Source organism: Lissotriton vulgaris, chromosome 7 (genome assembly GCF_964263255.1).
Source record: "Lissotriton vulgaris chromosome 7, aLisVul1.2, whole genome shotgun sequence".
Lineage (NCBI taxonomy): Eukaryota > Metazoa > Chordata > Amphibia > Caudata > Salamandridae > Lissotriton > Lissotriton vulgaris.
In genome coordinates, this window is record NC_141695.1 from 1,509,650,425 (window position 1) to 1,509,676,247 (window position 25,823).

General features: G+C 48.5%; 1 protein-coding gene across 2 annotated transcripts in view; it reads left to right on the plus strand.

The window, feature by feature from the left end:
• Window positions 1–25,823, plus strand: part of LOC147705893 (uncharacterized) — a 383,606-nt gene that overhangs the window by 158,437 nt on the left and 199,346 nt on the right. The window lies entirely within an intron of this gene.

Genomic DNA, 25,823 nt, shown 5'->3' on the forward strand with positions numbered 1-25,823 from the left:
GAGTGTTGTATAAAGAGAGATGGGAGTGGGGAAGTACCATGTCAGGGGTGTCAATGAAACACTACATAAAGGCAGAAGTGGGAGTGTGCAGCATGAGAGCAGGTTGAAGCAGCAATGATCCTCAATGGGTTAAAGCTGAGCAGAATTACTCTCAACACCATCCTCATCCAGAAATGATTTTTCAAATAGATATACACTCCTACTTAGATTAGGCTATTTTTGAATCAGCCAAAGGAAAACGACATGTACAATAATTTTCAGGTAAGAGGTGTCAGACCCTATTCAGGGGGCATAAGGCAGACTGGAGCTACCGTGGTGATTGCAGTTGTTTGCCACTGATGTCCTGGGATTTTTCTTACTAATTGCTCTACAAAATAGGCCCGTATATCCCTTTCACACTTGACTGCTTGGGTGGCGAGGGTGAGCAGCCAAATGCTTCTCACGGAGGTAGCGGGGGGTCAACAACTTAGGACTCAACAGTCAAATAACGGTGCTTATCTGCAGAAATTCTGCTGTGAATCTGTCAGGCTGGAAAAACAACATGGCGGCCATGGACGTCTGTGGTGAATTGAGCTCACCCCAATGAACAGCTGCGGACTTAATCTATCAAGTGTGGGCGTGTGAGAGGTGAGGTGCCTGCTGTGCCTGCAGGACTTGATCACAGTAAGAGGGAGATCGGGTCCCGACTCGCTGCCCGGCGCCGATTCCAACTGTGCGAAGGCCTGCCCATATTAGAGCGGCGGGGCCTATCCTGATAGTTAGGTGGATCGGGCCTGCCCCGCGGAATTTGTGGTGTCACTGCTGGGGGTGGCGGGTGGCGGGAAAAGGCCAGCATAGCAATACGCCCTGCGGAGAATAATATCAGTCTGGCAGGTATGAGCTGCAGCGAGGAGCGGGAGCGGTGGTCTGGTTCGGCTGTCTCTAATTACAAGTGTACCCAATGCACTCTAGGATAAAGCAATGTTCAATGACATTCAAACACACAAATAATGCATAAAGCGACAGAAGGATGTAGAATCTCCAGTGGGTAAGTAGTCCGGTGGAGTCCTTTATTAGATAAAACAGCCAGCCGACACGTGTTTCATCGCTATTGCGAATCCTCAGGGCTATATGTGGCTGTAATGTGTCAATAGGTCGCTCTGCTGGTGATACTTCCGACCCAGCCGGGCCCTTGACCGTTGAAAATAGAGGAAGAGAAGGTTGTCTCAGTGATAACTGTCGTCCCCGGTTTCTGTAAGTATTCCTTTTTATAGCACCATCGCGAGATTAGTAGTCCACGAAATAAATCAAGTTCCAGTACGTTCGAGCGTGAAAGAGATCAGTGTCTCTCAGTGAGAAGCGATATTCTTATGTGTTCATGGTCGGGTACGACCCTCTTCTATTAAACACAACCGAATCCGGTGTGTTCTGTGTGTGCCGCCGCGTCTGATTCCGCGTAGTGCTCTTGATGTGATGGTTCGGCTGTCTCGCTTGGGGCCGGGAGGGCTGGGACATACTTGCGGCCTGTGCATGCTAGTGAGTCCTATGATCCTGATTGTCCTTGTGGACTGCTACGACTGCGCAAGATACACAAAACAAAAAGCTTGTTGAGGGAGCATACTGTGCTAAACTTTGAGAGGACACTGAGGACATAAGGGCGCAATCTACTATTGGCAACACAGAGGCTGCAGCGGAGCAGAGTGTACAATAAATCTGGTGCTAGACAACTGCAGTGGAAGCTGGAGAAAGTGACCAGTGCTGGCAAGCCAGGTGAGCAGGTCACAATCTATGGTAGCTGGGTGGAAGCTATGGATAGCTGGGCCCAGTTGCCCTGATACCGGGTCTCTCAAGGAGGTGGACTATAGCTGTTAACAGAGGATTGCGCACGAGGAGCTATGTGGCAAGATCGCGCCTGAGCTGAGGTGCTTCCGAGGAGGTGCTGTCTGCACTTTATCCAATAGCGAGTGGAGGGGGACCGGCAGACTGAGCAAGGGTGAATGCAGTCAGCCCGGGATATAAAAGAGCCAACAGAAATGGGGAAAACTGACAAGTCGCAATCCCGTCTCACGTTCGAGATGCGAAAGCCGGGCAGGACGCAGTCAAAACACGCATCGGACTCGAAGGCGGATGCCCCAGCAGTAGCCGCCCCCTCCCTGGAAACTACACTTTTGGCAATGCATCGAAGCCTCCAATCAATCGATGGCAAGATTGACGCCCTGAATCTCGAAAGGACCATATGACTGCGAAGCTGGAAAAACAATAACCAAACAGTGGTGATGTGGAACAGAGGATCTCCACAGCTGACGATGAACTGCATACGGTTCAAGTAAATCCTTGAATATGGAGAAGGAGTTGGCGATCATACAGGCGAAGAATGAAGATTTGGAGGCGAGGTCCAGAAGAAACAACCTAGGAATTACTGGGCTGCCAGAATCAACCAACACTGGCAAAATGATCATCTTTGTGGATGCAATGATTAAGGACCTATTTGGGGTTGACAATGTATCTGAAAAGCTAAAAGTGCAGCGTGCACATAGCTCGCTAGCTTCTCTTCTGATCCCTGGTTCAATGCCACGCCCCATCATAGCTTGGTTATTAAACTACATGGATCGGGACTCAATTCTGCGAAGGGTCCTGCAATCAAGGAAACGCACTGGCCTTGTTCCAGGACTTTACGACAGCGGTGCAGGCAGCCAGGAGAAAATTTGTACCAGTTAAAAGTCTGCTGATGACAGAGGGCATTCCTTACGCCATGCTGTATCTGGCTCAGCTTAGAATTGGCCCAGAGGGTGCCTCCAAGATCTTCACCAACCCAAAAGCTGCACTAGAGTACGCCAAAACCTTGAAAAAGCGCAGGTGAGAAACCTCTAATGATTCTGAAGACGAGGAACAGTAAATCTCGCAGTGAGCTGTGCACGAAGTGAGAGGCGCGGTACTCCTTGTATGGATATATCTAAACTGTGAATTCAGTGTTTGAGGGATGCACCTGTTCAATTACCTGTTCATTTTATTATTGCTCAGTAGTCCTGGAAATATGACAGAGATAATATACCTCCAGGATGGGACAGATCAGCCACCTCCAGGACTGCTGTGAGGTAAATTGCACTCTAGCATTTCCTGATGGGTGTGCCCAGTTTGGTTCCTGTAATACTATGTTTATGGGGGTGTAGGGGGGGATCGCTTTTGTTTCATGGGAATGTCTCTAGAAAATTGGGGGTGCTGTAGTGGGTGGGGGGATGGAGGGGCGGGGGGCAACAGCAGGTGGGAGACAGTGTGGGTGCAGCCTTTAGAAAAATACAATTTCCGTCTGTGGAATGGGTGGGAATTAGCTACTGTTGAAATGTCATTTTGCATGTCTGGGTAGTACTGTAAAGCTTGTAACTTGGAATGTGCGTGGGTTTAATAACCCCCAAAAAAGGTGTTCTGTATTAGCCTACTTAGATAGGCTGGATGTGCAGATCGCTTTCCTGCAGGAAACGTATCGTACTAAATATACTGAGAACAACGCGGGGGCTCAATGGTCTGGGGTGGCTGCATTGTATTCCTCTTACTCTAGAGGTGTGATGATCTTAGTTAAGAAAGGCACACCATTTACTATGATTAGGTCTGAGGTGGACGATCAGGGCAGAGTGGCCATAGTCTTTGGGAAGAATATGGACCACATTTTGAAGATCCTGCCTTTTTCAATGATGTATGAAATATATTTCTCTGTTCCTTCCCACAGTTGTGCTTTGGGGCGGCGACTTCAACATATGCATAGATACTAGCCTAGACCGTTCACGGGGTGCAGTGGGTTGTGGGAAGCAGGCTTCACAGGTATTGTCAGAGCTAATGGAAGCTGATGGTCTTAGAGGTATATGGAGACTCTGAAACCGCACAGCCAGGGAGAGCACATTTGTCTCCACAGTGCATGGGACATTGTCCAGGCTGGACTGCTGGCTGGCTTCCGAGTAGGCATGCCCCTGGATGGTCACAATTAGCCGCTTGGCAAAAACACTTTCAGATGACTCCCTTGTGATGTTGGAGCTGTGTGTCCCCGGGTGTGCCAGGCCCCAGTTTCAGTGGAGGCTACAGCAGTCCTCCTTGCCGTACTCAGTCTTCCGTGACACAATAGGGAACGCCATTAGGAAAGTTTTTGTAGAAAATGAGAGATCAGTCGATAATGTAGGAATACTCTGGGAGGCTTTCAAAGTGACCATGCAGGGGGAGGGCTGAAAGATCTTCGACACAGAATCCGTGATTTAGCAGCGCAGATCACCGTGCTGGAGCGGGAATATGAGGTGAATCCCGCACCAGCGACACTTGCCAAAATCAGGGACCTGATTTCAGAACATAACCAAAGAGCCGATCAAGAGATCCTGCAAACATCTAGACAGTGTAAAGCACTCTATTATGGGCAGGGTGGTAGGCTAAGTTGCTCACTAGCTCAAAAGATTACAATGCCGAGGGGTCAGGAACATACTGTTGAGATGCTAGATGGGGATGCTGTTGCGCAACTCTCTACATTGGACATTAGTAAGTTACTCATAGATTTTTACTCTGAACTGTATGGGGATAGACCCTTAGTTGGTGAGCCAGAGACCTTCAGTTATCAGGAGAACATTGCTCTTGGGTGGCTTTCTGAGGGCCAGAGAGAATATCTGATGCAGCCTTTCGATGTGGACGACGTGAAGGAAGCTATAATGTCCCTCCCCACGTGCAAAGCCTCAGGCCTTGATGGGCTACCTAGTGAGTTTTATAAGGCCTATATTGAGGAGCTGGTCCCAAGATTGTTGGATGTATATGCTAAAGCATATGAGATGGGTATGCTGCCTCCCTCTCTGAAAGAGGTGCTTATTGTCAGACGGTTAAAGCCTGAAAAGTAGGCGACTGAATGTATCTGATGCAGCCTTTCGATGTGGAAGATGTGAAGAAAGCTATCATATATCTCCCCACGTGCAAAGCCTCAGTCCTTGATGGGCTGCCTAGTGAGATTTGCAAAAACAACAGTTGATGGACAGAATGCAGAACAATGTCATACATTCACCCCAGTACAGAGCTCTGGGCCTAAATCCATCGTTTTTTTGCACTCCACTCCACACCACCCTAGTTCAGACATGGCCTTATGCAAATCAGCCTTAACCCTGTGCCTCATGGGAACAGTCCAGCCCGAACTGCCAAGCCATGTCTTTCCTGGACCGGAATCAAGCATCCTAGGACAGGTTTCTGGCTATCAGCCGCCTTCAGCCAGGATAGCTTGACACCAGTGGTGTGGAGAGCATGGGACTCACGTCTGAGCATACCCATCCCACTCGGGGTGACAAATGCAAAAACAACAGTTGATGGACAGAATGCAGAACAATGTCATACATTCACCCCAGTACAGAGATCTGTGCCTAAATCCATCGTTTTTTTTACACTCCACACCACCCCAGTTCAGACATGGCCATATGCAAATCAGCCTTGACCCTGTGCCTCATGGGAACAGTCTGGCCCGAACTGCCAAGCCATGTCTTTCCTGGACCGCTATCAAGCATCCTAGGACCGGTTTCTGGCTATCAGCCGTCTTCAGCCAGGATAGCTTGACTCCAGTGGTGTGGAGAGCATGGGACTCACGTCTGAACATACCCATCCCACTCGGGGTGACAAATGCAAAAACAACAGTTGATGGACAGAATGCAGAACAATGTCATACATTCACCCCAGTACAGAGATCTGGGCCTAAATCCATCGTTTTTTTTACACTCCACACCACCCCAGTTCAGACATGGCCATATGCAAATCAGCCTTGACCCTGTGCCTCATGGGAACAGTCTGGCCCGAACTGCCAAGCCATGTCTTTCCTGGACCGCTATCAAGCATCCTAGGACCGGTTTCTGGCTATCAGCCGTCTTCAGCCAGGATAGCTTGACTCCAGTGGTGTGGAGAGCATGGGACTCACGTCTGAACATACCCATCCCACTCGGGGTGACAAATGCAAAAACAACAGTTGATGGACAGAATGCAGAACAATGTCATACATTCACCCCAGTACAGAGATCTGGGCATAAATCCATCGTTTTTTTGCACTCCACACCACCCCAGTTCAGACATGGCCATTTGCAAATCAGCCTTGACTCTGTGCCTCATGGGAACATTCCAGCCCGAACTGCCAAGCCATGTCTTTCCTGGACCGGAATCAAGCATCCTAGGACCGGTTTTTGGCTGTCAGCCGTCTTCAGCCAGGATAGCTTGACTCCAGTGGTGTGGAGAGCATGGGACTCGTATAAGGCCTATATTGAGGAGCTGGCACTCAGATTGTTGAATGTATATGCTGTAGCATATGAGACTGGCATGCTGCCTCCCTCTCTGATCAAGGCGCTTATTGTCCCACTGTTAAAGCCTGAGAAGGAGGCGACTAAATGTGAGTCATATAGGCCCTTGTTCTTAATTAACATTGACACTAAGATTTTGGCAAAAATAATTGTGAATAGATTGCAGCCACTAGTCCCAAAGCTGATCCTCCCGGATCAGTCGGGATTTGTCCCTAAGCGATCAACTGTACACAATTTTCGAACCATCTTCGCAGTCTTACACTATTTGGATTCGGACTTTCAGGCAGTTGCAGTGCTGCAAGATGCAGCTAAAGCCTTTGATTCATTAGAATGGAGGTATATGTTTACAGTTTTGCAAAGAACGGGCATGCAGCTATTCTTTCTGAAATGGGTGCGATTGTTGTATGCTGAGCCAGTGGCCTGACTGCTGGTTAATGGGTGGATTTCAGAAGCCTTTCCAATTAGGAGAGGCTCTAGACAGGGATGACTCTTATCCCCGATGTTTTTTTCTTTGGCGGTTTAACCCTTGGCCTGCAAAATCTGAAAAAAACACGCTGATGCTGCTCTAAGGTTTTGACAGCGACCACTTGCTGTTTTTTGTACGCGGACAATATGATGTACGTTCATGAGGCAGCCGCGCATCTCCCGGCCCTGCTGCGTGAATATGTGGTATTTGAGAGGTACTCGGGTCTGGGAATCAACTGGGTGAAGTCCACGGTATTCCCGTTGACTGATGGTACTCGGGAGACTACGCTATATTTCCCACTTTTCTAGTCAACCGACCCGGTGAAGTACTTGGGAATATTGAAACATAGGGACCCGGACGTGGTTCTGACCATGAACTTTGGGCGTGCCATTATTAAAATCACAGAGCAAGTTGCTCGCTGGATCCGTATGCCCCTCTCACTTGCAGACAGAAGAGCAGTTGTAACAAGCATTTACAATGCAATGGTCTCGGCATTATTAAAGGTAGAGCTATTGGCATTGCTCATGACATTTTTTTTCATATATATTTTTTTTAAACATAAATAAATGGTATTGTCATTTGCAATGGCAATAGGTGAGCATTAGAGAGTAGTAGAGAGTATTCGTGGACACAGAGCCACCCACACACAGAGAGCCACACACACTCACATAGAGCCCCACACAAACCATGGCATTTTGGATTAGAGTCCGGGTTCACACTCCCGAGCCTCCCGGCCACCTCCTGTCTCATAACCTGACAATACCGCTGTGTCCCTTCTATACACGAGACCCCAACACTTTACTCCTGCTCCCCTGCCTGTGTCACGTACAGAACACAGGCATCTCCCTCCAGCGCGTGCATGGACAAGTTACTCACAACCCATTCCACAGCGCTCATTAGCTGATCTTACTGTTGTGTGCCCCTATACACCGAGACCCCATCACCTTGCTCCTGCACCACTGCCTGCGACGTACAACACCGAGACAGCTCTCTGAAGCACATGCATGGACACAGGGAGTCGACTCGCAGCTTGTTATTGAAAAGAACATTTGCAACCATTAATGACAAATGCAGTGTGTTTTTCAGTCACTTTATTTGCGTTCCTTTCAGTGATACATTTTGGGTCATTTCTGCCTCCCACGAGGAAAGGACTTAAATAAAAAATCACACTCGAAAGGAGGCGGGGCAGTTTGGGGCCGGTGGAGGTGAATTCATCAGAGAGGCGCTATGTGGGCCAGGGGAAGTACAGGCATGTGTGTACACTGTTTGGTGGTCGTTCATCCGATGCGGAGGGGGCGGGGCGGGTACCCGTTTCCGCGACATGACCTCACCCCGCAATGACACTGCCCAGATACGAGGAGGCCACGTGTGTGCCTGCTGCTGTGCCACATCCAGACCAGCGGGCATGGCCGTCTGCGCCTACCAGTGAGAGCCTGCTCCTGAATCACTACAGACCCTGCGTCATACTACAGACCCACAGGCCTGCCTGCCCTCTGCGTCTACCCGTGTGTACCTGCTGGTGAACAACACCAGACCCTCGGGCCTGCCGCCTGTGCATGCAGCTGCACCACACCACAAACATACAGACCTGCTCTCTGTGCTTACCAGTGTGTGCCTGCGTCATACTACAGACCCACAGGCCTGCCCTCTGTGCTAATCCTGTGTGTCAGCTCCTGCGTCATACTACAGACGCTGGGGTCGTGCTGGCTGCTGTGCCACATTGCAGACCCTCAAGGTATGTGCCGGCTGCTGCACTGCACTCCAGCTCGAGTGAAGGCTGTGGAGCAAGAGTTGTGAGGAGGGAGACCTGGGCTCTGAGAACTGAAGATTACAAGGCGGCAATCATTTTAGGGCTCGATATTTTCCGCATAATTATGGATTTTCGCATTTACCACAAAATACATCACCCACTGCATAGATTTTAACAAAAACGCTCAAACGGACCAACATTTACTAAAAATGTGACAACAGCTGTTGCTGCACAAGGAACTCTCTAGCCAAAAGTTGGCGGGGAAACCTTTGCTTAGTGCTGCATTTGGGTGTAAAACTGATACTACAGATGCTGAACGAGTTCAGACAGGGTTAACATGCAAGAAAACAGCAGAACAGAGAATGAATCGATTCTAACACAAAATGTGCCACATTAAGCAGCATAATCCTCCTGTTGACCAAATAGTTTAGGCACTTGCTGCACAATATGTTCCTCCCGTGACGCATAATTCCAGTGGCACGGTCAGTAGGTAAAAGTGACATTCCATAAGACTTTGAACCATGCACGAAGTGGGCAAACCCACTTCATGTAACCACCCCGGGGGCACTATTTCTGCTTCTTAATGGCCATTTACCACAATGATGAGGTGAATGACCGGGGACCATGCGGCCGAGTTTGGGGCATAATCACTTTGCGCTCTCTCAGACTGAAAACATAAGAGGAAACTGCGTTTTTTTTTTGTGGAAAGGCTATTATTCTAGAACGTGTTTTAATTAAATCTACAACAAGCTCACAATTTCTAAGCAAGAGTTACATCCTACATTTTTATAAAACATTTTTGCAATAGTGTCGCAATTGGTTTCCTCGATTCTCTGGTTCAAATTCAAATTGCTTTATGCAACATGGACTACAAAAAAATATGCTTTTTGTTTCCCATCCCCATAGAGGCACACTGCACCCCCTCTCCTATCACTACAAACTGCTGCTCTCAAGCTCCGCTAGACCCCGCCTCGTCTGTTACCCAGCTTTTATGGGGACCCCGATTCACACGTGTCGACCCAGGCTAAAACCCTACAATCATTTCCTGTCTTCGTTTTTGTGCCCAGCCTCCTCCTCTCGGGTTGATACCGTGCAGGCCCGGCCCATAAATCCCACATGTGCGCCCATAACCCTACAGCCCACCTCATTCTTTTTAACGAGGATAAAGCGGCCAGCCTGCATGCAGCCAGTCGGACCATAGTGGATTAGGCGGCAAGGCAACTCAGTGGGTTAAGGACGGCCTTATGGACGCAGACGCAAAGTCTGCAGGGCTGGTAAGCCTTTCATCTCTCCAAGGTCAAGGAGACGTTTTTGATAAGAACGGTTACAGACCCCTGTTGTCTCAATGGTACAAAACAAAATAAACACAACATTTCGACAAATTAAAAAATAAAATAGAATGGAAGCCATGGAGACGCATATAGTTTCAAGTAGGACATCTTTAAACACAAATGAGAAAATAACCCAGCCAAAACCACGCCATGATCGCGTGCGTTTCCTTAAGTAAAAGCGCATTGCCTCGCGGCGCTTTGCATGGATTTGGTGAAAGCGATAGCGCTTTAGGTGTGTTTGGGGTGAGTGACAGGCGCTTTGTGTGAGTTGGTGCAAGCAAACTTTACTGGGGGAGGGTAAAAGGGCTTTAGGTGGATTTTTGAGGGCTTGAAAGATGCCAGAGTACTCAAACCCGCCCCGTGTAAACCTGAATACTTGGTCCTGGCGGGCAAGCTGTACGGAGTCAGCACTGCAGCTGAACTCAGACACAAAAGGAAGCGCAGGGAAGGCGCCAAGAAGAAGGCCCGTCATGGTACCAAAAATACAGTGGGCCGCACGGGCATGCCCTGCACTCGTGCAGTACACACAGGGCCCTAACGAACTGTTAATGCCCTCGGCTACCTTGACATTTGTCCCAGACACACCTAATTACGCCCCGGGAGGAGGCATTGTTGCTGTGCGCAGACTACAAGCGCTACAAGGCCTTACTTACCATGGGCAGAGTAAGCGCTGTCCCTCTGCAGACGGGCCGTTGGCGCAGCCCCCCTGCCCCCAGGGTGTGCATGCAAAGGGGATGGGGGGTCCTTCCTCCCAAATCCATTCATAATCCGGTGCTCGATGGCTCTGAATGAGGAGATCACCCACCCCCAATCCCCCCCCCACGAATGGATCACGCGAGCCTCTCACCTTGGCAATGGCGTGAAGGAGTCACGGCTTCTGCAGTCTCTCCCCTACCTCGAGCGGTGCGGTCTGTCCTCTCCAGGGAGGGTGCAGCCACTGCCGTCCAGTGGGTGTCGTCTCTTGACTCTTCCTTCAGGTCGCTGCAGTGTCTGGCTTCACGTTCCTCGTTCTCTGCAGTCTCTCGTGGTGTTCGAGTGAGGGAAGAGTTTAGGGCTCCTCGAGCACCATCCTTCCCGAACGCGGGCTGAAGGCAGGCATATGGATCCGATCTGTAGGGGTGGGAGCGGGGTCATGAGAAGGGGCGCGGGATTGCAAGCACGGGGCGTCAGCCATGGGGGGGGGGGGCAGAGATTCACAGCGGATTAGATTACAAGCGGGAGGAGGGCGGAAACAGAGACGGACAGCGGGAGGGGGGGCGGGAAAAAGACACGGCGGGGAAGAATAGAACGGGCCGACCTAATCAGCGGGAGGAGGGCGGGAACAAACACGGACAGCAGGAGGGGGGCGGGAAAAAGACACAGCGGGGAAGAATAGAACGGGCTGACCTAATCAGCGGGAGGAGGGCGGAAACAGAGACGGACAGCGGGTGGAGGGGGGCGGGAAAAAGACAGCGGTAAACGAGGACAGCAGCCTACCTCATCTTAAGGAGACCTAAAATGGCGGCCACAAGCTTTTGAAATTTTTCGGAATTGGGGGCGTGGTTTGCTGTCCTGAGTGACGGACGACGTCACAGGGCTAAAGAATGCAAAAAATCACGCCCCCCAAATCCGAAAAAGACGGGGCTTCTTTGGAGGGATGGCTCTCTCCTCCAATGGCTGGCCTCGATTTAGGAAGCCAGCCAATGGTGGAGAGACAGGACAGGGAGGCGGGACCTTCTGCGCCACTAAGACTCATTAAATCTCCGGCCTAAGACTGCGCAAGCACAGCCTTTTAGGCCTTCGACCTAAAAATGACTATTTTGTCTAAGCTTCTTTATCTATTTATCAGTATCCCAATATGACTGCATGTGGCACTTTTTAAAACACTAGAGTCCTGCCTCCTATCACTTGTGTGGGGTGTAAAGCAGCCAAGGTGTAGTTGGAACACTGTAGCACTACCGTTTGATCAAGGTGGGTCTGAGGCACCTGACTTGCGTTTGTATTATTTGTGCGCTCACGCGCAATTCGCACACTACTGGTATTTCCCACAGCGTTGCCTTCCACACTCTGCTGTTTGGGCGGACACTGCACATTCGACCCCGCTAACTGCCACGGTCCTGCTGGGTGGAGAGGGCACCGCCAGGAAGGAAATAAATTCGGTCAAATGCACTGCCTGGGCGTGGAACAATCTTGCCAAACATGCGCGGCTGGAGTTATGTTATGTTATAGCTAATTTATATAGCGCATGTACACCGGGTTGGTTTCTTGGCGCTGCTGGAGTATATATATGCCCCTGCTATGCCGATCGCCGTGCATACGGGTAATTCTGCAGCCCAGGAACAGGGGACCTTGAAGGTACAGCAGATGGTTGGGGTTACAAAACTTGGAAACATGTACTCAAATGTCTTCTTTAAGCTTTTCGTTGATTTTCAGGCAGGTCAAACGTATAATGCAATGCTTTGTTTTACATTCTCAAGGGTGCGCCAGGCGGTTCGGTCCATGTACCTTGAGTTTCCCTCAGAGCCAAAAACCCTAAAGGTATTACAAGTTGTTCTGGCCAGGGAGGAGTGCAGGGGGCTGATCACTAGATTTCATAACTCTTTCCAAAGGGAGAATGGGCTGGCAGACCCCCGTTCTCTTGAAAAGTGAAATGCTGTGCTTGAGACCCCATTGACGCTAGAGGGTTGAGAGTTCTGCTGTGAGATGACTGGTTGCCTGACCGCTAAGTGTAGTCTCTGTATTATACATTTCAAATACTTACACCAGTTGTATTACACTCCTATACAATTAAAGAGATTTGGGTTGAGGGAAAATGCAAGATGCACCAGATGTGGGCATGAACAGCAGATTTCATGCATCTGGAGGGGGGTTGTGCTGTTATATTTTCTTTTGTCAACGTGTCGTACAAGTGCTCACTGACATAACACTTGAAAGAATTGAATGTACTCCTGAATTGTGCTTGCTCGGCTTGGTAAAGAAGCTTAAACCATGCAATAGGCGTATTGTCTCAATTTCTACCTTTGTTTGCAAAGCGTGCAGTCACAATGCACTGGGGCCCCACTCTGCTGAAGTGAAATTGTGAATTTGTGTATTGTAAAGAACGGGGGATATATGCTAAAGAGCTACCTGTTGCCTCAAGACCAAAAGGATTTTGGGCGCCACTTTGTCTGTTTCTGCTTGAAAACCCGGACCTGCGCTTAATTGTTTGGAACAATTGCCTAGATTGGCCCACTCTGGCCATCATGTTCAGTTGCAAGGAGCGCCAGAAGGAGATAGTCATCCCAAAGGATCGTATTACTGGTTTTAAATTGCCCTCTTTTATGTTTACTAATTCGTGGTACACCTGGTTCCTAGATTTTTAAAAGAGCGGGCACCCAGTTCAAGCCAACTGGAAGGTCCTCTGGGCATTCTGCCCCTTCTATCACTGGGAAAACATACGTTTTGTTTTTGTTTAACGTTAGGCCTGCCATTACTGCATATTTGACCAGGAGTTCCACCGCCCTTGTCACACCATTCCTCCCCTGCCCCAGATATAACAAAATGTTGTTGGTATACAGCAAAATGATATGCTCTTGATTCCCTCAGTAGCATTCCATGTGACCATCCTACCTGTCTGAACAGTTATGTCAGGGGCTCAATAGCAAGGGAAAACAGTAAGGGGGATAGTGGGCATCCCTGGGTGGTGCCCCTAAAGATGTCATATGGTCTTGAGATCACCACCCCCGGTCTTGACCCGTGCTGTAGGATGAGAGTACAATATTGATCCATTTTACCCATTTTTCTCCTAGCCGATTTTGATCATTGTAGCACAGAAAATCCCACCACACGGAATCGAATGCCTTCTCCAGGTCCACCGACATTATCAGTGCCTCTGGGTGATGGATTCTATAGGGATGATGTAGGACATCAAAAAGCCTCCAGATATTGGCCGATATAGGCCTTGATGGTATAAACCCACTCCGATCTGTATGTATAAGTGACATCATGTGTGGTAATATTTGTCTTGCCAAGGCCTTTCTCAGGGTTTTTGAATCCGTGTTTAACATTGACAGGGGTCTAAACACGGATACTATTGCTTCCGCTATTTTTGTTTACGGGACGGGTATCACCAATGCATCCCTGGTGGATGCCAACAGTAAATTGTTCTGCCTCATTTCAGCTTACAGTGCCTCTAGTTTGGGGGTTAATGCCTGTGCCATTAGCCGGTCAAATTCGGCTGGCAAACCATCTGATCCCGGCGTGCTCCCGGATGCCATCTCTTGTATAGCCTCTCGTATTTCATGAGCTGTTACCGCTCCCACAACTCCCTCTTTAGTCCCGGATCCAGAACTCGTAATAGCAATGGAGCCAAAAAAGCACTCAGTTTGTTTGCCTGTAGTATTGGCGGGTCTTGTACAATGTTTTATAGTATGTGCGGAACTCATCATTAATATTAATGGGGAGGTATAGTTTTCCCCCTTTTCCATCCTAATTTGTGTTACTGGTATTCCCCTGCTTTCCGGTTGGACTAACCAAGCCAATAATCTGCTTGCCTTTCCCCCTTCCTCATGCACTTTATTATGATATTGGGGCATATCTACTTTTGCAGTATCTCGAGTGTCCCATTATACTCACGCCTTGTGTATTCTGTTTGTGGTTTTTTTATCTGTTATGAGGTTGAGCCCCTGTTCATGAAGCAGTATTTCTAGTTGGGTTATCTCCTTCTGCAAGTCTTTTGTCAATCCCACTGTGGCACCTAAACAGTGACCCCTTATTACCACCTTGAACGCCTCCCATTCTGTGGCCCTAGAAGTGGTGGATCCCTGATTATATCTGAAGTACTCCGCAACCTTGTCCTCTAAGGATTGGCTGAAATATTCATCTGTTAACAATTTTGTGTCTAGGCGCCACGTCGGCGTCGCTCTAGGTTTTGCCCACTTTTGATAGCAGAGAAGAAGGGGATTGTGGTCAGAGAAGGTGCGACCTTAATATTCTGTGTGTATCATTCAACTCGTTAGCGTGTCTGTGCATATGCACAAGTCCAGTCTTGTATGTAGGTTAAACAAGTGTGAATAGTAGAAGTCTTGGGACTGCCCATGATGTAGTCTCCAGATGTCATTGAATTTCCACTGTGTTAGCCAGTTCTTAAATCCCTGCACTAGGTTAATGGCTACTGTGCCATGTAATGGGAGGTGGAGAGGTCCAAGTTGATATCTGCTATGCAATTAAAGTCCCTACCTAATAGCACCTCAACCCCATGCAAGGTGGATAGGGATGCAGTTTCTCTAAGAACAGCAGTTGATCATGATTCGGGGCATAAACACTACCAATACAATTTCCCGCCCTAATAGCCTTCCTTGTACCAATACGAATCTGCCCTCTGGATCCTCCACTGTGTTCTGCATTCTAATTGGGGAGCTGGCTCCTATCCAGTTCAAAGCCCCATTCGAGAAGGCTGAGTAAGAGGTCGCATACACTTGTCCGCGCCATTTTCATCATAGTTTAGCCCCCTTCTCTGCTGTCAGGTGGGTTTCTTGCATCATAACAATGTGTGCCCCTTATCTATTAATATAACTATGTATTTTCTGATGTTTAGCTGGCAATCCTAGTCTACGGACATTCCCAGTCAGCATTATTAACAGTGGGGAACTCGCGCCACAAGGTCATACCCATCCCCTCATGTATTGGTGTCTCTTCACTTCCCCTCCTCCACACCACATTAGTAGTAGCACCACAGGACAATCACTAAACTTAATAAACCAATTACTCCCCATCCCTTGGACAGCTTCGCAATGGCCTGCTGCCCAAACCTGTAACAAAAGTAAAAAATAAAATAAATAGACAATTTGCCATGTGCATGTGGGAGCCATTCTAGTTGGGAATGGTCAATATGGCCTTTGAAGCAAGTCAACCCTGCCCGGCTAAATTTTGTATCTTTGCAGCAACACCATTTTCACTGAGTCCTCTCAAAATGTATTGTACATTACCCCTTCAGACATCGAAGTCAGGATTCTATGCTGCAGCTCCTTTCTGATCGATACATCTGCCAGTGGATTCCTCACCTTGTGAATATCCCCCTGCGTCAGCAACATTCGGAAATTATTTTTGTAGCTTTGCGCCGACGTGGTCAACGTCACAGAAGCACGGCGTCATGCGCGACTCCGCTAACGTCACAGACTCCATAATAGGCCCATGTCGGCGTGATGACATCACTTCCCTTTTTTCCGCATCGACGCTAACGGTTTTCGAGGGATCCTCTGTAGCTGTTTAGTAACTTTGTTACTGTTTGTTTCTATTATTGTCTTTTTGCTTCGTTGTCTCCTGTCGAGATGTCTACAAAGAAGACAGGTTTCAAGCCTTGCGGAGAATGTGGGAAGATGATGTTGATCACGGACCCGCATGAGGATTGCATTTGGTGCCTGAATTCGGACCACAATGTTCAAGGGTGCTCTTCCTGCAAGAAGATGAACCCAAAAGCCCTTCGTGAAAAAGAGGCGAAGCTTCTGGTTGCCAAATTGAAAGGTAACAAAGAGAAGAAGTCTTCGAGGTCACGTTCAAGGCGGTCGAGGTCGAGGACGAGGTCGAGGTCTTGCACGGCCTCGCCTTCGAAGTCATCGTCGGGGCATGCTTCTAGATCAGCAAAAAAGAAGCACAAGAAAAAAAAAGAACGGATCTCGACATCACTCTGGGAAGGATTCGGATTCGAGACCGAAGTCACCAAGTAGGAGACGTCATAAAGAGAAGCCCCCTTCTCCAGTTGTGGATCTGGTAAGTGAAGTTTCCCCTGTGGAGTCACCGGAGCATTCACCGGCTCCGGTGTCGAATCCTTCTCCGGCACCGTATCGATCTCCTGTTCAAGAGGAAGAAGAGGCTCCCTTGCCTGAAGGTTCGACGACTCCGGCTCACCAACCCGAAGAAGAGGAGACAAATCCGGTGCCTCCTCGAGGGCAACCTGTGGGTCCTTACCCTCCTTTTCCAGGCCCAGGCCAAGACCCTACACAGTTCTTTAACGCGATGTATGGTGTCTATTCGAGAGCTATGTACCCCTCTGGAGCACCAGCAGGTCCCATAGGTCCTTTGGCATACAACCTGGGAGTCCCCCAGTCTTATGCTCCAGCTCAGTTTTTGCCATTTATGCCAGCGCCGACTCCGCCTTGGCATTTCTCGGCACCACCGAGGTCTTCGACGCCGATACCTTCGTCACCGGCGCCGGCCTGACCTCGAGAGCTTCGACCTGTGCTTCCAGATCCAATCTCGACGCCGGTTCCGGCTCCATCGGAGTCAATCGCGGATTCGCCGCCGCCGCTCTTGAAGGAGAGGTCGAGGCGTGATGCTCAGCGTCTTCTCGAAGAACAGAGGTACAGAGAGGCTGAGGTCAAAGAAGGTGAGCTGCAGGAGGATTATTTTGATGATCCGAGGGAGGCTAGCAAACTGGAACTTTCTCCAGACTAGGAGCTATCCTCTGTATCGGATGCCCCTTCAAAGGACGTTGCACCATACCATGTGGTCATCAAAAAGGCAGCAGAACTTTTGATTTTAAGTCTGCCTACTGCTGAGTTCAAGTCTAATTTGTTAACAGAAGTCCTCCATTCCCCGTCTTCTTTTGTGGAACCTATGCTTCCATTCCATGATGCTTTGACGGAACCTATTTTGGAAGTATGGAATAGGCCTCTCACTGCTCCTGCTGTTGCTAAAGGTATTGCAAGGAGATACAGGGTGGCCCCTGGTGACCCAGACTTTTTATCATCGCACCCTTTACCAGAGAGCTTGGTAATACAGGCAGCCTGTTCTAAGAAATCTGTGGGAGCTTTCCCTCAGGTGCCTGGGGACAAAGAGTCAAAAAAGCAGGACCAAACTGCAAAGAAATTGTTTTAATCGGCGAGTATGGCTTTTAAATCAATGACTGCCACATGTCTCTTGGGGAGGTACATACATGCCTTGATGGACTCTGTAAGACAGTTGGCCCCTAAGATTCCAGAAGAGGACAGGAAAAATTTTAATGAGGTGCTGGCTGACACTCAAGCTGCTGCACGTCGTCATACAAAGTGGACTAGACACCGCTGACTTGGTGGCGAGAGTTTTGGTGACTTGAATTGCAACAAGAAGAGCAGCCTGGTTGAAGTCTTCTGAATTCTCTGTGGACGTCCAAGCTGCTTTATTAGATCTGCCCTTTGATGGCTCTGGTCTTTTTGGAAAGAAGGCTGATGCAGCTTTGGAGAGGTTTAAAGACAGCAGGGCTACAGCCAGGTCTTTGGGACTACAGTCCAGAGGAACTGTGACCAAAAGATATAGGGGCTTTGGAAGGTCTTCCTTTTGTCCCTTTAAACAGCCTCAACAGCAGCAGCAACAACAACAAAATCCACTGTATAAGTCATACAGGGGTAGACAAAAAGCTCGTCCTCGAGGACGTCAAGTGTCCTCCTCCTCCTCCTCCTCCTCCTCCTCTTCCCAACCCCCTCCAACATTAGCAAAGCACCCCTATATCTGCCATTCCGGATCATGTGGGTCCTGTAGGGGGTCGGCTTACCTATTTTCTACGGGATTGGGATTCGGTCACATCGGACCTTTGGGTTCTCAATCTCGTGGAGAATGGATATGCACTTCCCTTTCGGGAATTCCCTCTGAATTACCCTCCTTGTCAAAGTTTTTGCTCAGAGGACCACCTGTTACTCCTGCAGGAGGAAGTCCTGGAGTTGTTAAGAAAAGGTGCGATAGAGGTGGTTCTGGAGCAGGAAAGGGGTCAGGGATGCTACTCCCGGTACTTCCTGATCCCAAGAAGGATGGCCGACTTCCTCCGATCCTGGATCTCAGGATCTTGAACCTTTTTCTGAAGCAGGAGAAGTTCAAGATGCTCACCCTTGCGCAAGTTCTTCAAGCGCTGCTGGAAGAAGACTGGATGGTGTTGATCGACTTTCAGGATGCGTATTTTCACATCCCTATCCTGAAGTCGCACAAGAAGTATCTCTGTTTCACAGTGGGTTCGCAACACTACCAGTTTGCGGTCCTTCCGTTTGGTCTTACTACTGCGCCTCGAGTCTTCACCAAGGTGATGGCTGTGATGGATGCACATCTCAGAAGGTCAGGGATTCCTGTATTCCCTTATCTGGACGATTGGCTGATCAAAGCGGAATCTCCAGAGAAAGTGCTCCATCATCTGCAAGTCACAACTCAGTTGTTGTACAGGTTGGGTTTTTCGATAAATGTACCCAAATCTCACCTGGTGCCCTCCCAGCACAACCTGTTCATAGGTGCTGTACTGGACACAACTGTATGTTGTGCATTCCCTCCTCCTCAAAGGATTCTCGACATACAGGAAATTATTCCTTTATTTTACAATGGAGCGGTCGTTCCAGTCCTGAAGGTCCTTTGTCTGCTCGGTCTGATGGCTTCCTGCATTCTGCTGGTCAACCATGCATGCTGGAACATGAGGGCACCCCAGTGGTGCCTCCGCAGGCAGTGATATCAACACGACGGAGATCTCAGGGAGTCGATCAGGATCTCCAGAGAGACTGCAGCGGATCTGTCTTGGTGGCAATCTGTCTCAAGGAAAGCCCTTCCACCTACCTCCATCGATGACCACAGTGATAACGGTTGCATCCACTCTAGGGTGGGGTGCTCATCTGGGGGATCTGGAGATCAAGGGTCTTTGGTCTCCAGAGGAAAGGTTGCTTCACATCAACCTTCTAGAGTTGCGGGCAATACGTCTGGCGCTCAAGGCCTTCCTCCATTCCCTTCGCCGTCAGTCGGTTCAAGTCCTGACGGACAACACTACCGCAATGTGGTATGTCAACAAGCAGGGAGGAGTGGGGTCACAGTGTCTCTGCAGAGAGGCTCTGCGTCTCTCTGGTCCTGGGTTCAGGACCATCAGATTTGTCTTATGGCAAATCATCTGGCCGGAGTTCTGAACGTACGTGCAGACAGTCTCAGTCTGCAGTTTTCATCCGACCATGAGTGGAGACTTCATTCAGATGTAGTTAGTCACATCTTTCGGACGTGGGGAACTCCTCAGGTGGACCTGTTCGCCACTCACGAGAAGGCTCACTGCCCATCATTCTGCAGTCTCCAGTATCCGATGCAGGGAGCGTTGGGGGATGCGTTTCAGTTGAGTTGGGACTCAAGACTCCTTTACGCGTTTCCTCCCATACCCTTGATTCCTCGGGTTCTGAGGAAGATTCGCCAAGACCGGGCCCAAATCATATTGATCGCCCCGGATTGGCCAAGAAGGGTGTGGTACACAGATCTTCTCAACCTCTCCTCGTGCCCACCGCTCCGTCTCCCTCTCAGGGCAGATCTCCTCTCTCAGATGGAGGGACAGGTTCTACACCCCCACCTCCAGACCTTGCACCTTCATTCCAGGAGATTGAACGGGCAAACCTGAATTATTTTTCTCTTCCACATGATGTGGTGGATGTCATCTTATCGGCCAGGCGTGACTCCACCAAGTCTATCTATTCCTATAGGTGGTCTAAATTTGCTTCTTGGTGTGGAGAGAAGTCCACCGATCCTTTGAGGGCTCGTTTATCTGACATTCTTCAGTTTGCGCTAACTTTGGCTCAGCAAGGGTTTGCTGTAGCTACAGTCAAAGGTTATCTATCGGCATTGTCGGCTTTTCTCTGTTTGCCGGCTCAGCCGTCTTTATTTAAATCTCCTGTCGTTTTGAGGTTTCTAAAAGGACTTACAAATACATTTCCTCCTACTCCCTTTATTGTGCCTCAATGGTACTTGAACCTTGTACTTACTTTCTTGATGAGTTCACCTTTTGAACCTTTGCACAAGTGTCCCTTGAGACTGTTATCTTTTAAAACGGTCTTCCGGGTTGCAATTACCTCGGCAAGGAGGGTAAGTGAGCTTCAGGCTTTTGGTTTAAAGCCCCCATTCTTGACCATTCATGCTGAACGAATGGTACTTAGAACCAGGGCTGCTTTTCTGCCTAAGGTGGTTACTCCCTTCCATTTAGGGCAGTCTGTTACCCTTCCTACCTTCTATCCTACCCCTCACCCTTCCAAGGAGGAGGAGAGTCTTCACTGGTGGCACCAGAAGAGGGCGGTGAGCTTCTACCTGGACAGAACCGGAGACTTCAGAGTGGATGACCAGCTCTTTGTTGGTTTTGTTGGTGCCAGAAGAGGCAAGGCGGTGCACAAGCGCACGCTGTCAAGATGGATTGTCTTGTGTATCAAGATTTACTACTCTCTGGCGGGTAAGGAACCTCCTGAAGGTTTAAGAGCTCATTCTACTAGAGCAAGGTCTGCTACGTCTGCTTTGTCTAGGGGTGTACCTGTGTAGGACATTTGTAGAGCGGCGACTTGGGCCTCCCTCCACACTTTCGCAAAGCATTACTGCTTAGATTCCGAAGTGAGGAGGGAGGGCCACTTTGCGCGTTCTGTCCTCCAGGATTTTCTAGTATAGGAGAGTGGACACCCTCCTCCGGGAGTGGGACTGCTGTGAGACTCTATTCACAAGGTGAGGAATCCACTGGCAGATGTATCCATCAGAAGAACAAGTTACTTACCTTCGGTAATGCTTTTTCTGGTGGATACAGTATCTGCCTTTGGATTCCTCACTGACCCACCCACCTCCCCGTTTTCCACTCTTCTATACCTGATTTAGTATAATGTAAATATTTTATTGTCAAAGGACATGTTTTATTATGATTGCTTTCCTGCATTGACTACACACTGTGTGCGTTATTTAGATTATTTGGTACTGTGTACATTGTGTGTATATCTATTGTTGTTGATCCGTCCGTGTGCCTCAAAGGCACGGAAAAAAGGGCAGAACCGATGTCATCACGCCGACGTGGGCCTATTATGAAGTTGGTGAAGTCAGCGGAGCCGCGCGCGATGCCGTGCTTCTGAGACGTCGACCACGTCGGCGCGAAGCTTCAAAAAGAATTTCCGAATGTTGCTGACGCAGGAGGATATTCCCAAGGTGAGGAATCCACAGGCAGATACTGTATCCACCAGAAAAAGCGTTACAGAAGGTAAGTAACTTGTTCTTTAGATCTCAAAAAGAGTCCCCGTTGCTTATCCTCGATCATTCTTCTCAGAAGTGCTCCCAACACCCGGCATCGCTCTTCTTATTCCTCCCAGACAGTCCGAGTTGGTAGCACTTCTCTCTTTTCCTGTGCTTTAAATAATATCGCCCACCGATCTCAGCGTCACCACTGGCAACTGCACATAACTCTTCATGAATGTTCCAGAGTCTGATCCTTCCATTTCGTGGTCAGTGGAGACGTTCGTTCCTGTTCTCTTCAAGCAGGATGACATGGCCTCCACCACTGCTTGCATGGCTACACGAAGTTCTCGTGCCATTTGTGATAAGGAAGGTTTCTGTATCGGTAGTCTGCATGATGCTCTTCTTAGCCGTCTACTTTGTGGTTTGGGGCCGGTTGGCTCATTTTTCTACCGGACTGTTGGCTGCTCGCCTGTTCTGTACAGTTCTAGGCAGTCCTATACATCTTCTGGGGATTCGTAGAAGCGTGCTTTACCATCTATTTGTAGTCTGAGTGTGGCCGGATACTGTAGCGAGTACTGTATGCCTTCCTTTCATAAGGCCTTCTTAACTTCTAGGAAGGAGGAACATTGCGCTAAAAGTTTTGCCGGGAAAGACTGATACTTTATTGTTACCAATCGTGTGCAGGCCATGCAGGAGTGTTGTATTATAGTGTCTCTGTCTCTATAGGATAGCAATCGTGCCACCACTGGCCGTGAAGGTCAGCCAGGCATCTGAGGCCGTGACGGGACCCTCTAGGCCCTCTCAAGTTAAAAAAACATTGAGAGTCCTCCCTGCATCACTGTATGCTGGAGCAATGTTTCTAGATATGTGACCATGTCTGTGCCTTCTGCACCATCTGGTTTTCCTACCACTTTGATATTATTCCGTCGGTTTCAACCTTTAGCATCTTCAGCCATCCTCTCTAATGTCACAACCCTGGCAGATGGTCAGTTAACTGGTGTAGTGGGGTTTTGTGCTCTGGGACCAGCTCTTCCTCTGCCAGTTCCACCTCTTTCATCAGATCCACAAGTTTGTGGTGTTCCACTTGCAACAGGCCAAGACCAACAGACACAGTTCCAATGTCCTGTTGCAAGGTAGCCTTAGTATCAGCGATTGTTCCTAGTATTTTGCTAGATGCAGGTAGATTGATTGTTCTTGGCCGTCAGTTCAAGTTTGCGTGTTCCCTGCCATCTAAGAGTAGTCCCCTGTTTCCGGTGAGCCGCTCCCTTGCTTAGGTTTCGTTTTCCCCATGTTGTCTTTCTAGGGGATACTGATTTGATCCGGCTGCAATATCCACAGTTGTGGGGGTTCCCAGCTGTCTTGATTCTGTTTCTTCCCTGTCGTGGTAGTTTTATGGGTGCCCCCAGTGTTCCTCTCTTGCATCTTCGGCATCGGGGATGAATCCTTTAGTCTCTTTGTAACTGCTAGGTACGGCCTGTGATCAACGCGGAGTGAATGTTCCTCCAATTGTGTCCTACAGGTTCTGTGTCCCACACCTTTATATATGACGTGTGTGATAGAGTCACTTGTTCCAGCCAATCTTTCATGTCTTTGTTCCGTTCCCCTATGAGAAGTTCACCAGATAGGCCTGAGCCTGTGCACTTAGGTAGTATTGCGGGTCTAGTCCCATTGGTGTGCGTTTTCGGCACCGTTTATAGCCAGATCGGGGGTTGCCCCCCCTGGTGATCCAGTGTCATGGTGCGTGCGATTGTATAGGTCTGCGACCCCTCCTACTTGTTGAAGTTTACCATTTCTTTGTTCGGGTTGAGGGAATAGTCTTATCTCTCCTGTTTCTTCATATCTTCGTACTTCTCCATTCTAATCTGTTGCTTTCTTTGCAGTGACTGCCCTAGCAGTTGTGGGGATCTTCTAGGGCCTGCTGTCCCTCCACAGCCCCTCAGGTGCCTACCGGTCGGCCATTTTGTCGGGGTGTCCCATTGGTTCTATCAGGGCTAGGCGCACATCTCTTACTGGGCTCACCCCCATTATGTGCTGTGTCACAGTGTCCAGTGGTCAGGTCCAGCACCCCAAGGGCTTTGCTGTGCCATCGGCCTCACCTTTTACTCGAGTCCGCTCTTTTGCCAGCTCTAGTATTTGCTTCACCCTGCAGCCACCCTGCTGCTCGCTGCGAGGAAGTCCGCTTCCTGGTTGGGCCGTCTCTCATCACCTCGGCCCATTCTGTGTTGGGTCGGCACATTGCAGAAATCACTCTTTACGTCTTCGGCACGATGTCCACAGCTCCTCCACTTGTACGACCTTCCGGTGGGCGCCGGCAGCCATCTGTGTTCTTGCGGCCTGCTTTCACTATGCCGTCACTGCTGTGCCGCACAAGGCCCCAGATTCATAAGCCGAATCATGGTCAAAAGACCTTCCGATCACCTTCAGGTACATCTGTCGCACCTCCACGGACCGCGCTCACTTATTCACAATAATTTGTCTGTGCATACATAATATTCAGGATTTTAGGACCTGAGCTGATTCGGAGCTCCTCACTGAGCGTCTGTTCCAGTCACTATCTTGGCCACGCCCCACAGACATGCCTTTTGACAGCAATGAACAGGTCGCTATCTTACAGGAACTATAAGACTTCTGAGATGAGCACTCAAATGAAATTTCCAAACATTCAGGTACTGATAAAGTGAAAGTGCAACCAGCAACTTCTGGCAAGATTCCTAAACTGGAGGATCTAGTTAGGGAGAAGATTACTGAAAGTACATAATTTGGCCCATCATACAGAGCAAAAATACCAGTACTTGGCATTGCAGCTACCAGAAATGTGATTTTGCCTCTGCTTGCTGGTTGTAGAAACAAACAGTTTATTTCCATCGATCTCTTGAAACAACAGCATGTGGCCAGTTCTACAAAGTAGGCCATGAGGGTTACTTGGTAGTTACTGGTCTCCTCTTGCTACCATACAGGAAATACCTTTACAAACATATAATAATACAAATATTGTTACTCCCTGGTTGGGGACATCAGATGTGAATTTACAATTTTCCACGGCTAACGCTAAGAACGAAGTTGTATGTTATCAACTACATTTGGAGGTGTCTACCAGTTCTCTAGTACCACAAGAGGTTCCTGTTTTTACACAGACTGCCTCTGGCTACTTTGTCGACGATGATATTTCTTCACTGTATGGTGCACATGCGTTTTTCTTTGGCTGAAACAAACTTACCAGATTCCTCCATGGTCCTGGATTTCCATTTAGCTGTTTTTCCTATTCTTTGGATTGTTTTTGTTATGCTATTTTTCTTGCTTTTATATGGACATTACCTTCCAGAATTCTCTGTTGTAGAACTGGTAGCCTCATTCTTCTCAAATAAAGTGCGAATATACCTGCCCCTTTGCGATTCTTTCTGCATTCCCTATCTCTAATGGAATAGTGTGGGATAAGATCCCATTTGATATTTCTCGTTCTACAGAAACTGCAGATTCCTTATGAAGGTGTCTATGGACAATGTTATTACTTCTGAATAGATCTCCGATGAGTGGGATTCGGACACTGTCAAAAGCATGCTTTCTAAACTATAATCTTATACAGTATTGAAACTGAAGATATGTATTTAAATTCAGTTAATTTTGGTTTTCTGTTTTGTTATCATCAAAAATTCCCATCACTATTTACACAGAGCTTGTACTCCACGTACAGTTTTCAATTAATCTCAACGGGAACATCGCACCACACCACCAGTGGGTAGTTCAATGACATCATTGAAAAAGTTTGCATATTTTTCTGGTCGCAATCCTTTAGACTCCGTTTCTTATTACTATAATATTACCCTCTCCCCAGCAAAGAAAAATATGCTGACCCAGGCTATATGAATCTTTTCAGATTAATTTATTTCCAAGTTGGCCAGACAAGGCTGTGAATATTGGAAAAAAAACATTGCTTTGAAATCAATTTGGGTAACACAACACAGGCAAGTTAAGGGCAGTGATGCTTTATTTAGAGCTTGTCTGACTCAATAGTATGTCACAGAAAGGTACATTTGATTATTTTAATTTCAGTACAGATGCGTGGTTATTGTTGCCAGTTACACTGATGATTG